General features: G+C 45.1%; 1 protein-coding gene across 4 annotated transcripts in view; it reads right to left on the bottom strand.

The window, feature by feature from the left end:
* The window catches only part of PERM1 (PPARGC1 and ESRR induced regulator, muscle 1), a 38782-nt gene extending 31141 nt beyond the window's left edge, over positions 1-7641 (bottom strand). For all 4 annotated transcript variants that reach the window (XM_089668403.1, XM_089668406.1, XM_089668405.1 and 1 more), the window contains exon 1: positions 7458-7641. The gene's annotated coding sequence lies outside the window, so the exon portion shown is untranslated. The remainder of the gene's footprint in view (positions 1-7457) is intronic.
* Between the last annotated feature and the right edge of the window lie 6794 nt (positions 7642-14435).

The following is a 14435-nucleotide window of genomic DNA, read 5'->3' as shown; positions in this document are numbered from 1 at the left end:
GGCGGAGACCGAGGGGATCCCTGACAGTGGGGCTTTACATAGGTCTGTCTCAATGTAAAACTTGCCCCTGACCATGTTTTTATTATGCTTATTTTATAAGTAAAAATCCTCATCTACATTATAATTCTGTCACATACATTTGCAAACCTGTCATGGTTGCGGAGGGTGTCCAGGATCAGAGGTCAGAAATATGCAAAAAACTGTTAGGCTACATTTACACAGGCACATGGAGATGGCCAGAGGTGGCCACAGGCAACAATCAGTGGATTCTGGCCGGTGGTACTAAATGCTTCCTGAACATACTGTGTGTGACCAGCAGCTGTCACGTTTGGACTCGTTTTGTACAAATCAATGGATGGTGTTGCTGTTCGGTAACATGAGAATAGAGCCTCCCGGCAAGTGTGCACCCAGAGTCGGTGTTTATGTGGAGCTCTGGCCACAAACAGTCTGCAGCTAATCAGCCCATTTGTATGCAGCATTGCACAGGGTGTTGCTGTGTCCAGAGACAGCGTGTAGCCGCCTCTGAACACAGCAAATTATCCACACCCATACACCCGTGTGAATGTAGCCTCACAAACAATCTGATTTGCAATAGATGTGCATCTAATTTCGATAAATGGCCCATATAGAAATCTGTTCTGGTTTTGTGCTTCTGGAATGTTAAAGAGATCAACATCGCCTTCACAGACACCCTGCTCTGCACGGACACCTGCGTGAAGATATGGTTTCTCCATGTGTGGATTACACATATAGTTACATAGTTTGGCTGACAAAAGTCCATCCAGTTAAAAAAAAAAAGTTATAATCCTACACCCACAGTTGATCCAGAGGAAGGCAAAAAAACCCCAGCAAAGTATGATCCAATTTGCTCCAGGGAAAAAAATCCTTTATCTTATCAGGTCCAGGTCAGGGTGGGCTCAATGAGAGGTCTTTACAAAAATCCCACCTGAAGTCAACATGACTGCCTGAACATATCCATTTCTAAAGACAAAAAATGTAATAGAGAGTAGAGTCCAAAATAGTGTCAGGACACATAACCAGTCTACCAGGACCTAGTTTACTAATACGTTCATACACAGCAAGGGTTAATATGAGTCTGTCTATCTCTCAGGTCCTTCATGACCTTGGAATAGTCACAGCATGCAGAGTCAGTTCCAGACACTTGAGGTTTGCTGAGGGGGAACAAATCCTTCATGAACACTATCTGCTTGTTTCTTGGCATGGGATTATTTCCCTTTGATATGGTTTTATTCTTTTGCTCTGTTTTACAAGTTTATCCTCATATATTATTAAAGTCCGAAATAATTTGTCTCAGGCCATACTTGCATGCAGCGGTTCACTTATAATCGGTGTTGTAAGCATTCTTTCACAGCAGGATAAATACACCAACACATACAGACAATCTTCTAGACAAATATTATTCAGTGTGCAATTTAGAAAACATACTCAATGGTGTTCAGTAGCAGCGGAGTGATAATAGAACTCCAAAAATAGTCCCTAATAAAAACAACACTAAACTCTAATCCACGGGTGTCAAACTGGCCGCCCTCCAGCTGTTGCCAAACTACAAGTCCCATGAGGCATTGCAAGGTTGACAGTTACAAGCATGACTCCCAAAGGCAGAGGCATGATGGGACTTGTAGTTTCGCAACAGCTGGAGGGCCGCCAGTTTGACACCCCTGCTCTAATCCAAAAAAAATCTACTCAAGTATGTATTCTTAACCACTTGCCCGCCGCCCCATAGCCCCACAGACGTACTGCTACAGGGTTGCTTCGTTGAGCAAAATCAATTAAAAACTGCGCTACTATTAGCTCCTAAGGATGTCAATCACTGGGTCTCAGCCGCCAATTTTCAGCTGTGACTTGGAGATCGATGGTGATTTTCGGCTGGGACTTGGTGATCATCGGGGAAGCTGAGGGGAGAGATCTGTGTGTAAACAATACAGATCTCTCTCCTGTCAGCATGGATGTGCTACTTTGTATCTCTTTGCACAGCAGAGATATAGAAAGCAGCAGGTCTGCTTAGTAAAACAGCACAAAGTTCACAATAAAAACACTCTCTAACACACAGTTAACCCTTTGACTGCACCAGATGTTAATTCCTTCCTGCCCAGTCTCATTAGTACAGTGTCAGTGCTTTTAATTAGCACTGATCACGGTATTAGTGTCACTAAAGATGTCAGTGGCAGTTAGTCAGTTCCCACCCAGTGTCAGATTGTCCACCACAGTCCCGCTATAAGCAGCTGATCGCTGCCATTAGTAGTATAGAAAAAAAAAATTCCAATATATATATATATATATATATATATATATATATATATATATTCGCCGCCATTTGTAGATGCTATAACTTTCATGTAAACCAATTAATATACACGTATTTGGATTTTTTTGTTTCAGTAAAGACATATTGCAGAATACATTTTGGCCTAAATTTATGACAAAATCTTATTTTATAGCAAAAAGTCAAAATGTTTTTTTTTTCAAAACTGTCACTCTTTTGTTGTTTATATTAGTTTAATACCACCGAAAGAAAGCTCTATTTGTGGGAAAAAAATACATAAATTTCATTTATGTACAGCGTTGCATGACCACGCAGCGCCATATTTAAAAAAAATGGTCTGGTCAGGAAGGGGGGGGGGGGGGGGGGGGGGGGGGGGGGGGGTAAATCTTCTGGAGGGCAAGTGGTTAATGTGGAAATACAGGCAAAACTTTTTTTTTAAATTTTGGATAGAGGGTTATAATCCCTGTCAGTGTCCTCTTGGGAGTTGGCACCAGCACTAGTGTCCCTATTGGAGGATGCCCCTCTATTCCTGTTCTGGGAATTACTTTCACTTTCGATGCCAGGCTCGGTCCCAGGACAAATAGAGAGGGTGATCCCACCTAACAGGGACACAAACAGAAATACAAACCTGACAGGTGTTCTAAGCCCTCTCCACTCTATCCAAAACTAAAAAAAAGTTGCTTATAGTTATACCTAAAGTAAAACTCCGGGTAAAATTTTTTTTTCCCATGCAGTGGGGCTGTGCTTGTGCTGTATGGGCCAACTGCTCATTTTAGTCTAGGGCACAGGTGTCAAACTGGCGGCCCTCCAGCTGTTTCCAAACTACAAGTCCCATGAGGCACTGAAAGATTGACAGTTACAAGCAAGAGTCCAAAAGGTAGAGGCATAATGGGACTTGTAGTTTCGCAACAGCTGGAGGGCTGCCAGTTTAACACCCCTTGTCTAGGGTATTTCAGAGCGGAGATATACTTACCTAATCTGCCGATCCTCCGAGTGCAAGACCAGTCCCCACCTCTGCCCCCCCGTGGTCTAGCGGTCTTGTGAATGGACTGTTCCTGACGTCATCAAGCCCATAGATATGCTCAAGGCTCTAGATATGATGACGGCAAGAACAGTCCACCACTGAATGTGGGGGAGCATGGTTTTCCAGAGGATCGAAGGATCGGGTAAGTATAGCCTTTTGGTGCGCCCTTAGACAATGCAAGCAGTTAACCCATGCAATGCGGGCACGGAATTATGCTTTAACTCTTAACTTTAAAAAGTCCCTTCTATTACTCTCAGCCTCCTCCAATTCTCTTTCTTTCTTTGCTAGTGAGATCCAACTTCCTGGTAGAGGGTGACTACAATCATTCTCCCTGGTCCCACTGTATGTAGGAACGTAGCCACCCTCTCTTTCTCACTCCTGAGATGGACTAGGATTATGGGAATGTGTAGTGTGCATCAAGCAGTGCACATGACCACAACTACCGTGCACTGCTTGTACCAAACAAACAAAAATGAGAGGGAAAAGGAGAGGTTCTGGAGCTCATGGTGGCCACCACATGGAGGCAGAAAAACACAGTAAGAAGGGATTTAATGAAAAATAGATTACAGGGGTATTAAAAGAAAAGTGTGGAATTGCTTTTTTCCCCCCAATTATACTTACTTAGGTGGCTGCAGCATCGGTCCCCCACCGGCTCTAAGTATGAGACCTCAGCAATCACATGACTGCTCAGCCTCTCTGAGCAAAGAGTACTGACTGTCAGTCAGTCAGTCACTGCTGTCTGCTCTGCCCCCCCCCCCCCGTGCGCACTCACAGGCTGTAGGGTGGATCCCAACCTTGAAGTCGGGAACTTTCCCCAGCCTGGACCGGCTGAGTGATGTCAGCTGACAACGGGCTTCAGCCCACTGTCAGTTGAAAGCAGGTCACAGGAGTGCAGAACGAACTGCACTCCTGTGATCCACAGGAGAAGTACAGCCAAAAGAGCTTTGACTGTACTTCTCCTTTAAGTATTGATGTGTATGGATTATTTTTGAAGAATAAGCATATGGTTTAATGTCACTTTAATGTATCCTTCAGCGTTCACTTTTGTAAAAAGATCAGCTAACATATTTTCTTGAAATGTTCCTAAAAGTAATTGTACGTAAACAAGATAAAAAGTAACTTGCTTGTATCACACATTATCCCAGAATTGAAGTACACCCAGATAGAAAATGCTTTGTGATTAATCTGTTCAAATGTACAAATTTACATTCATGGGGGGTCTAAGGATCAGTATTGTGCAAACTTCTGAATAAAATAACAGACAGTATCCTGTATACAAACTGCCCGATACATGGTGCAATAATACACAGAGAAACGGGTGTCCCAGCTAGCAGTGACTCCCTTCCCCTGCCTGTTGTATACATACAGACAGGTATCTTCCTCAAAGATGGCAGAGAATCTGACAGATAGACGACTACATGTTTGCAATCCATCCTTCAGAAAGACAGCTGATTTCAGCTGAAGCACATCAGAGTGGCATCTAATTTCCTGGAAACACCTGAGTGGTGTCACATCAAGGATCTGTTGGTCTCCATCAGGGGTGGACTGACAACTCATGGGGCCCCCGGGCAATAGGGGATCATGGGGCCCCTGTATCCTTGCCCAAACTCAAAAAAGTCTATGAAAAAGGTACCAGGGGCATCTCATGGGGCCCCCTACTGACCCCGGGCCCTCGGGCAGTGCCCGAGTTTCCAAATGATCAGTCCGCCCCTAGTCTCCATTCACTGTTTTATTGCACCAAGTATTAGGCAGTACTGTATTGCATAGAGCAGGCATCATTAAATGGTGGACCGCGGTTCAGATCCAGACCCAGAAACATTCCTTTCCAGACCACAGCCTCACCAAATAGTTGCCTGAATATCCTCTCCCCACTGCCAGCTCACCTGCCCGCCTGCTACTGCCGCTATTATCCTCAAGGAAGGGTACACCATTTGAGGTGCAGCAGGTCTGTCCCTTTCAGGGGCGGACTGACCATTTGGAAACTCAGGCACTGCCCGAGGGTCCAGGGTCAGTAGGGGGCCCCATGAGATGCCCCTGGTACCTTTTTCATAGGCTTTTTTGAGTTTGGGCAAAGACACAGGGGCCCCATGATCCCCTATTGCCCGGGGGCCCCATGAGTTGTCAGTCCGCCCCTGGTCCCTTTCATACTTGAGCAGCACTACCCCCCCCCCCCCACCTTATTCACTCAAGATGATGAGCATGGCAGGTCTGGACATAGGGCGGGATTTTCATGTTAGAAAGCGAGTGATTGGTTGTTGGTGATTAATTGCTAGGCAGTGCAAGCAATCATTTACCCACCTTTAACATGAAAAGTCCCACCCTATGTCCAGACCTGCCATGCATCTTGTGTGAATAAAGTAGGACAGTGTGAGTGGGGGGGGGGGGGGGGGAGTGCTGCAATGTTATGAAAGGAACAGGAATCTGTAAAATGCAGGGAGGATTGTGATTGGGCAATCTGTGCTGAGGGGGAGTCTGTTATGATGAGAGTTCTTTGATGGGGTGTCTGTGATGGGGGGGGGGGGTCTGTGCTGAGGGTTCTGTGATGGAGGGGGATCTGTAATGAGGGGGGTCTGTGATGGGACAATCTGTGATGGAGCAGTTGGTGATAGGGGGGTGGTCTGTGATGGGATGTCAGTGATGGGGGGGTGTGATGAGGGTGGGGGGTCTGTGATGGCGGTTGGGGGTCTGTGATGGAGTGGTCTGTGATGTAAAAGGGGAGAATGGGGGTGGGGGGGGAAGAACTGTGATGTGCAAGGCAGGCTGCAATGTGAAGGATCTGAGTCATAGCACCAACATGACACTTGGACCTCCACTGGAAGAACATTTTACTGACCGGACCCCTCATCAATTTTATATCAGTACCCCTGGCATAGAGGATATCGCCTGTTATTTTAACCCCTTTATGACAGCAATATATATATGCGGCAGTAGGGCAGATGGACCTTGATGTCTGGCTGCTCTATATACAGTGTGTGCCTTGCTGTCTTGATCTAGAGGGCATTCCATTGGCATACCCAAATCTGTGATCAGGCACTGTCACTGACTGCTCACAGTTGGTAGGACGGACTCCCGATAATGTCAGCTCTCAGTGTCAGCAAGGGGTTAAACAATCAGCTCTTTGCACATTATGAATCCTTAGATTCCTGGGGATTCAAAATAAATCTTGTTAACATTATTTTACTGAAATGAACATTTCAAAAAAACATTGTTACCTATTACATACAAACAAGGATTGACTTTTAACCCCTTCCCGCCCGCTCCAGCTTCTCTTTGAAAAGTTCTGACCACCTGGGGGGCAGGAAGGATTGGCTGTTAAAGTGGTCACATGACCAGGAGCCAGTCACTGATAGTCCAGATCTACAGCTGTCTTTGACAGCTTTCAGCACAAAAACATCAGCCACCCAGTGACACATATGTGCGGCATGTGTCCACTAAATCCCACTCTTTTGCTGCCGCATATATGTTATGTGGATTACTCACACAATGCAAGATACCAGAAGTGCTGAAATTCATAGCAGCCAATTGGGAATTAGGCGACTGCTGAATGCAGACACCCGATTGGAAATTCTCGACTGCTCAATGCACACTGGGAAAGATTTATCAATTCTGTCACACAGCAGGGCAATGCTAAGCAGGAGTGAGACAGATTATGAGACACATAAGAGACAGATTTACTATAGGATTGCAGCTTGGTTCATAAAATCGTAAAATCTCCCCCCCCCCCAAACTCCAAAGTAGCACTACGGCAATATAAAACTTGCCCAATGACTGCGCGAAAATCCATCACATCTCCAGTGGTAAATCTGTCCCAGACCTTTGCAAAACTGTTGACTGTCCTGACTCCTGGACTCCTGGTCGTAAATTAAAAAAAAGGTTGTATATTCTCTACTAAATGAGAAGCAGACTGATATTCATGTGCCTCTAAATTCGCGGCTAATTTGCTCCCTCAGGAGTTGTAGCTTTAGAATCACTAGTTGATTTTTTTAAAACTATGATCGAACGGGCGGTAGAATCAGAAATGTGAAGCCCAGACATTGATTCCTGAAGTTCTCCTGATGTCCTCACTGCTCCAATGTTAGATAGGTCACATTAAAACATGTTCTAGAATGACATAAACCCCTTCTGAAGGAACTTTCTGCGGCACCTTACCTCACAATCGTCTCCTCATAGTATGTTGGCCTCTTCCAGTGTCTCTAGTTACCCCGGGGTGCTACGTGCTGTAGGACACACAGGTACCTGTCATGACCATCGTGTCCATTCAGGTGCTGAAAATAGGGCCTAGCGTGTGCTAGTCAAGCACGGGACCAAAGCTCTCTGTGAAAGCACGGCTATAAATAGCGGCCACAGACAGCACCCACCGAAGACACTAATAAGCTGAGGTGACGCCGCTGACATGGGCTGGCCAGATGCTTAAAGGTCCAGTCCTTTCCAAAGTTAAATAAATTGTTTGTGTCCCCCCCCCCCCCATTAGATTGTAAGCTCTCATGAGCAGGGCCTTTCTAACCCTCGAGTTCCCGTCTCCTTTTATATTGTAAAGCTCTGCACAAACTGTTGGCACTATATAACTCCTGTATAACTGTTGGCACTATATAACTCCTGTATAATGTACATAACTAGAACTCTTTCTGTGTATTAACCACTTCAATACCGGGCACTTTCACCCCCTTCCTGCCCAGGCCAATTTTCAGCTATCAGAGCTGTCTCACTTTGAATGACAATTGCACAGTCATGCAACACTGTACACAAATGAAATTGTTTAGCATTTTTTGAGACAAACAAAAAAAGACATTTTGAAAAAAACATGTTATTCTTAGTTTCTGTTATAAAATTTTGTAATTTTTCTTCTTCACTGATGTGCGCTGATGAGGCGGCACTGATGAAGCTGCATTGATGATGCAGCATTGATAAGCACTGATAGGCTGCACAGATGGGCAGTTTGGCCTTTGCAGCTGATGACTTACCATCAGGTCTCTGGTGAGCGCTCTAGGTAGTTCTTTGATCCTTCCTGTCATTCAGTAACTGCCTGCCTGTACTATGTAGAACAGGGTTTCTCAACCAGAGTTCCATGGAACCCTAGTGTTCCTTCAGAGATTGCTAGAGGTTCCTTGAGCAATTTCTGCCTCTTCAATATGTTCCCAATGACACCATCGATCTTTTTAGCTATCTGTAAGAGAGTAATGCTTCCCAATGTCCACAAAGATAAGGAGAATTCTTCCCACTGACCATCACACAAATGTATCATGAGTTGTAGATATAGTGATTTTTAGCAGGGGTTCTCTGAGACCAGAAAATTATATCAAGGGTTCCTCCATGTTGGAAATGTTGAGAAAGGATGATGTAGAGAGTCTGTTGGATCCAGACATTGCACCCATGATCTAATGATCTCGGGTGCAATGACTTACAGGCTGAAATGTGAAAAACAAAAATAAATGCACATTTTTTACCTGCAAAAAAGATGTGCATTTAATATTTTTTTCACAAAGGTAGACTTATCCTTTAAATGAGGTGCTAAGGAATGTCATAAACAGCTCTGGCTTTAGTCAGGACCAGGAGCCAGCAGGATGGCTACCAATCATGTGACCATTGTGACATCCAAGACATTATTAACTGAGGAACATTGAAACCTTTAATCTCAGTGATAACCTGAACCATCACAATACCTCTAATGGGCCCCATTCACATTACAGTGCACACATGTATGTGTCAGGGACCGCTGGATTCAGTAGCACATTTTTTTCAACCGGCTATCAAAACACATTAAAAAAAATAGGTCCTACACAATGTTTTTCAGTGTCGAGCCAAGTAAAGCTGGGTGTCTCTGTATCTGTGCTTTGCACTGTAAGTGTGTTGTAGTGCACCGTAGATGTAAGTTGGAGTGCAATTACCTAAAAGCAGAACTCCGGTCAAATTATTTTTTCCACCATGCAGTGAAGCTGTGCCTGCGGATCAGCTGCTCATTTTTTCAAAGGCGAGCAAGAAAGCTCATATTCACCTAACCCGCTGATTCTTTTGGAAAACCGCATGGTCCAGCGGTGGACTGTTCCTGTCTATGGAGCGTGCTTTGAGTGTGCTGATGTCAGGAACAGTCCATTTACAAGACTGCTGGACTGCGGGGGGGTGGGGGTGGGGGTGGGGCAGGAGCTGAAGGGACCGGTCTTGCGTGGGGAGGATCAGCAGGTCAGGTGAGTATATCTCCACTGTTCACTGCCCTAGAGCAAATGAGCAGTTAACCTGTGCAGTGTGGACACAGCCCCACTGCAAGAAAAAAAAAAATGTGCCTGGAATTATGCTTTAAGTGGCAATGCACTTCTGCAGCCTGCTACCATGCATTGCGGAGACGTACATTATAATGCAGTTTTTCAGTGTGTGCTTGATTGGGTCCGCAGGCTGGGGTATTCCTCCCCCTCCCCCATTTTCCTGTGATGGGGTGAGAGATTTGATGGGAGTGGTGGCAACTTGTTTTTTGCTTGTTTCTATGAGAAAGACATCGATTTCATCTTTTGGTGCTACTTTGTGAGAATGATATACAGTCCTTGGACCATGTATTTTCCCCCTTGTCTCCACGCTGATTTTTCCCCCAAATTTTAATTTGCAAATCTTTTGTGTTCATTCAGCTGCCAACAGGGAACTGAGTCTGTGCTCCCAAGTTGAATGCAAAGATGAAAACTGGCCACGCTTGGGTGGATGTGCTTCCATACCTGCTATGGTCACTTTGAAATATAAAAAAAAGCCGGACTGGCAGGATCACCAGGTATTTCACACAAAGGCAGTAATGCAAAGAGAACAGGATACTTTTACTAATACAAGTATACAGACACATATCAGAAATATAAATGTTTGGGGTAACATACACTTTAAACATCCCAAATATTCGGTGACCTTTTTTCTGCCTAGCACACACTATATTGCCAAACGTATTGGGATGCCTGCCTTTACACACACATGAACTTTAATTGCATCCCAGTCTTAGTCCGTAGGGTTCAATATTGAGTTGGCCCGCCCTTTGCAGCTATAACAGCTTCAACTCTTCTGGGAAGACTGTCCACCAGGTTTAGGAATGTGTCTATGGGAATGTTTGAACATTCTTCCAGAAGTGCATTTGTGAGGTCAGGCACTGATGTCGGATGAGAAGGCCTGGCTCGCAGTCTCTGCTCTAATTCATCCCAAAGGTGTTCTATGGGATTGAGGTCAGGATTGTGCAGGCCAGTCAAGTTCCTCCACCCCAAACTCGCTCATCCATGTCTTTAAGGACCTTGCTTTGTGTACTGGTGTGCAGTCATGTTGGAACAGGAAGGGGCCATCCCCAAACTGTTCCCACACATTTGGGACCGTGAAATTGTCCAAAATATCTTGGTATGCGGATGCCTTAAGAGTTCCTTTCACTAGATCTAAGGGGCCAAGCCCAACCCATGAAAAACAACCCCACACCATAATCCCCTCCACCAAACTTTACACTTGGCACATTGCAGTCAGATAAGTACTGTTCTAGCAACCGCCAAATCCAGACATGTCCATCAGATTGCCAGACAGAGAAGTGTGATTCTTCACTCCAGGGAACACATCTCCATTGCTCTAGAGTCCAGTGGTGGCGTGCTTTACACCACTGCATCTGACTCTTTGTATTGCACTTGGTGATGTAAGGCGTGGATGCAGCTTCTCGGCCATGGATTCTATGAAGATCTCTACGCACTGTTGTTGTGCTAATCTGAAGGCCACACAAAGTTTGGAGGTCTTTAGCTATTGACTCTGCAGGCAGTTGGCGACTTCTGTACACTGTGCTCTTCAGCATGCATTGACCCCACTCTGTCAGTTGCTGTTGTTCCCAGTTGCTTCCACTTTGTTATAATACCACTAACAGTTGACCGTGGAATATTTAGTAGCAAGGAAATGTCACAGATGGACATATTGCACAGGAGGCAACTTATCACGGTACCACGCTTGAATTCACTGAGCTCCTGAGAGCGACCCATTCTTTCACAAATGTTAGTAGAAGCAGTCTGCATGCCTAGGTACTTGATTTTATACACCTGTGGCCATGGAGGTGATTGGAACACCCGAATCCATTGGTTTGGAGGGGTGTCTCAATACTTTTCTGGCAATATAGTGTTGCATGCTATGGAAGTTCCCATGTTAAAACTCATGGAGTACTGCTGCCATCTGCTGGCACAAGTAATGAATAGCATGATTTGCAGCTTATAACTTCAGAAGGTTGCCATTGCCATCTTCATTTTTAGGAAATTGCGGGATGGTCTCCATCTACATACTCATCCTGTTATTTATAGTATCTTAAAAAATAAATATAATTTAGAGTCTGCCTGCCTAGTTGGATGGGCTAACATTTTATAAAATCTCAGACATTTTCAATAGTTCTTGGCATATTTTGGAGAATAAACTTACATGTATACAAAGAGATGGGGTAAGATAAAGGAGAGTTTTTCTTTTGCAGATGTTTGTTATAGGGATTTATTAAGGTGTATGTTTATTTGGGTTTTTTTTTGTTTTTTTACAGCAGGTCAGTGTAGGCACTTTTTGCTTAACTGGATATGCCTGTATTCATCAGCCAATCACTGGCATTTACTCGGCAGATTGTTATTATTTGAATCTGTGATGGATGTAACAGATGAATGCATCAAACATGTGTGGCACATAGGAGAGTGGGAGTGAGCTGACCAAGTGCAGTAACTATGGTGAAAGATGTATCGGACAATTTGTGATCTAGGGACAGTTCACCATGCACAATACATTCTGATATCGCAATCCATTTAGATATACAATCAGCTATGTAGAGCAAGGGCCTGACTGATTTAATACAAATGTAATAGATTGTATAGGTTTTCCCTCCTATTACATAGTTTAATTTTTGAGTGCAAGTCCGCTTTAGGCTATTCCTCCTGTGAGTTCAGCTTTACCATTGGTATAAAGAGCATTAACACTGAACCCCTTGTCTTCATGTTTAGTAGGTCATTATTTATTAGGGTTCAGGTCTAAATATATGTAGCGCCCTCTAGGTAGATAGGGTTTTTTTTTTGTTAGAGGCTTCTTAGAAGCCTGGGATGAGTCTTTTGGAACCCTCCCACCCTTCTAGAAACTGCAGGAACTTTCTAGAAAAGGGGAGGAGGAGGGGAAGAGGCCTAGACTTTAAGGGAACTTGGTCAATCCCCAGGCATGAGGCCGGGTATGGTGGTAAAGAGCAACTTTTAAATGTGAGAGAGCCTGTGCAGCAGGAGTAGTGCTGGCGTTTGGGTGGAAGATGGACTAAGGTGCTGGATCATAGAGCATGGGGGGGGGGGGGGCTACCTATAGGCTGGATCAGGCAGAAAGATCTCCACTGCCCTACAGTCTCCTAGGGAGGACAGCCTGTCAGCAGGGAAGGAGCCAGCCTAGTGTAAGGCCTGATAGTAGCTGCAACCCACTAACTACAGGACAGGACAGTGTGGGTACGTCTACACCCCTTGGGCCACAGAACAGAGAGGGGAGTCAGGTGCTGGTCCTCATGTGGGACTACTTCACAGTGGATTCTGGAATCCCTTGCCCAGGGATACTCTCAGGACAGCCGGGTGAATGAGGAGATTTTCATCTGGGGTCTGAGGAGGTACACTAAAGGGGACTCAGTGCTCCTTAAAGAGACTGTTGCTGATTTTTGATCCATATTCTGTACAGTGTTTGCCTAGAGTTTTACATTTCCTTGGGCATCCCATTTACCCCTAGACCAGGGGTCCTCAAACTTTTTAAATAGGGGGCCAGTTCACTGTCCCTCAGACTGTTGGAGGGCTGGACTATAGTTTAAAAAAAAAAAACTATGAACAAATGCGGACACAGTACAGGAGATGACCAGAGACTGAGGACATACAACGGCAGCGGGAATACTGGACATAAGACACACAGACATTTCCCCCCAAGTGTGTCTTTTGGAGCGAAATATATGGTAAATGCAGGACACCTTGTTGGGTCAGATCTGTGTACAATGTAAAGAGAGAGAGGGGGGGAGAGATAAGGAGGGGAGGGAGAGAGAGAGAGGAGGGGGATAGAGAGGAAGGGGGGAGAGAGAGGAGGGGGAAGGGAGAGAGGAGAGAGGAGGGGAGAAAGAGAGGGAGGAGATCAATCATCTATTGCACTTATCTAGGGTCCGTGGCCGTGATACCCAACATGCAGCGATGGAGTCTCCTCTCTTGCTCCCCCTCTTCATGGTCAGCTCTAGGCTCCACCCTCCGGCCCTGACGGTTGCATGCACTGATCAGAATAGATGGCCGGCTGGTTACAGAGAGGCCAGGTGAGTGGTGCGGGTTCATAAGCCGAGCCCACCTTCCCCTGTTCTAGAATTGCTGATCTCGCCCTCCTGTCTTTCGCCCGAGCTCTCCTGAGCTGCCAAACCCTAGTCCCTTGCCTCGCGGCAGATACGCCCCTGCCCGGTGGGCCGGATAAATGTCCTCGGCGGGCCGCATGTGGCCCGCAAGCCGTAGTTTGAGGACCCCTGCCCTAGACCCTATCCAAGTTGTTAACCCCTAATAAAATAAAACAAACACCAAGCTCAAGGTGTGGAAAAATATGTGTTTCCTGGCTGTGTAGAGCTTAGGGGGACCCAGCAAAATTCAGCGACCCTCAAGAAGGTAGCGCTACATACACAAGATACCAAAAGTATAATTTTAAGTTTAGAAATATACTTATTTCAATAGTAACAGTCAGATAAGCAGTTTAAATACTTTATGATTTAGGACTAATATATCATCAAAATCTGAGGCTCCAAAAAGTCTGGTTTATGAACCTTTGGCCTGTAGAATAAAAGGTAAAACCTCAGAGAATGTTCTGCCCAATTATGTCTCAAGTGAGGGAAAAAATTCCTTCCTGACTTCAAATACAGCAATCAGTTTTAACTTTGGATTGCATTTACAGTTAAAAATTGCACATTGCTGTTCAGGACTCAGCCAAACCAGACTTCAGCTCCTTTTGGGTTGGACTTCATTATCCATCTGTTCTTCTCTACTGATCTTATTACACAGAGAACCCTGCCAGTGTGTCAGTCAAGGGTCTTAGTAGAACACTCTGCCAATCAGGATGGGAAGCCATTACTGCCTGACAAATAATGGTTTCTGTGATACCAATCAACCCCCTTTTTTGGAGCCACACATT

This window comes from Staurois parvus, unplaced genomic scaffold (genome assembly GCF_062004578.1).
Source record: "Staurois parvus isolate SC_StPar_1 unplaced genomic scaffold, SC_StPar_1.0 ptg000057l, whole genome shotgun sequence".
NCBI lineage: Eukaryota > Metazoa > Chordata > Amphibia > Anura > Ranidae > Staurois > Staurois parvus.
Note: the sequence above shows the minus strand (reverse complement) of the source record. Positions and strands in the feature narration are given on the sequence as shown.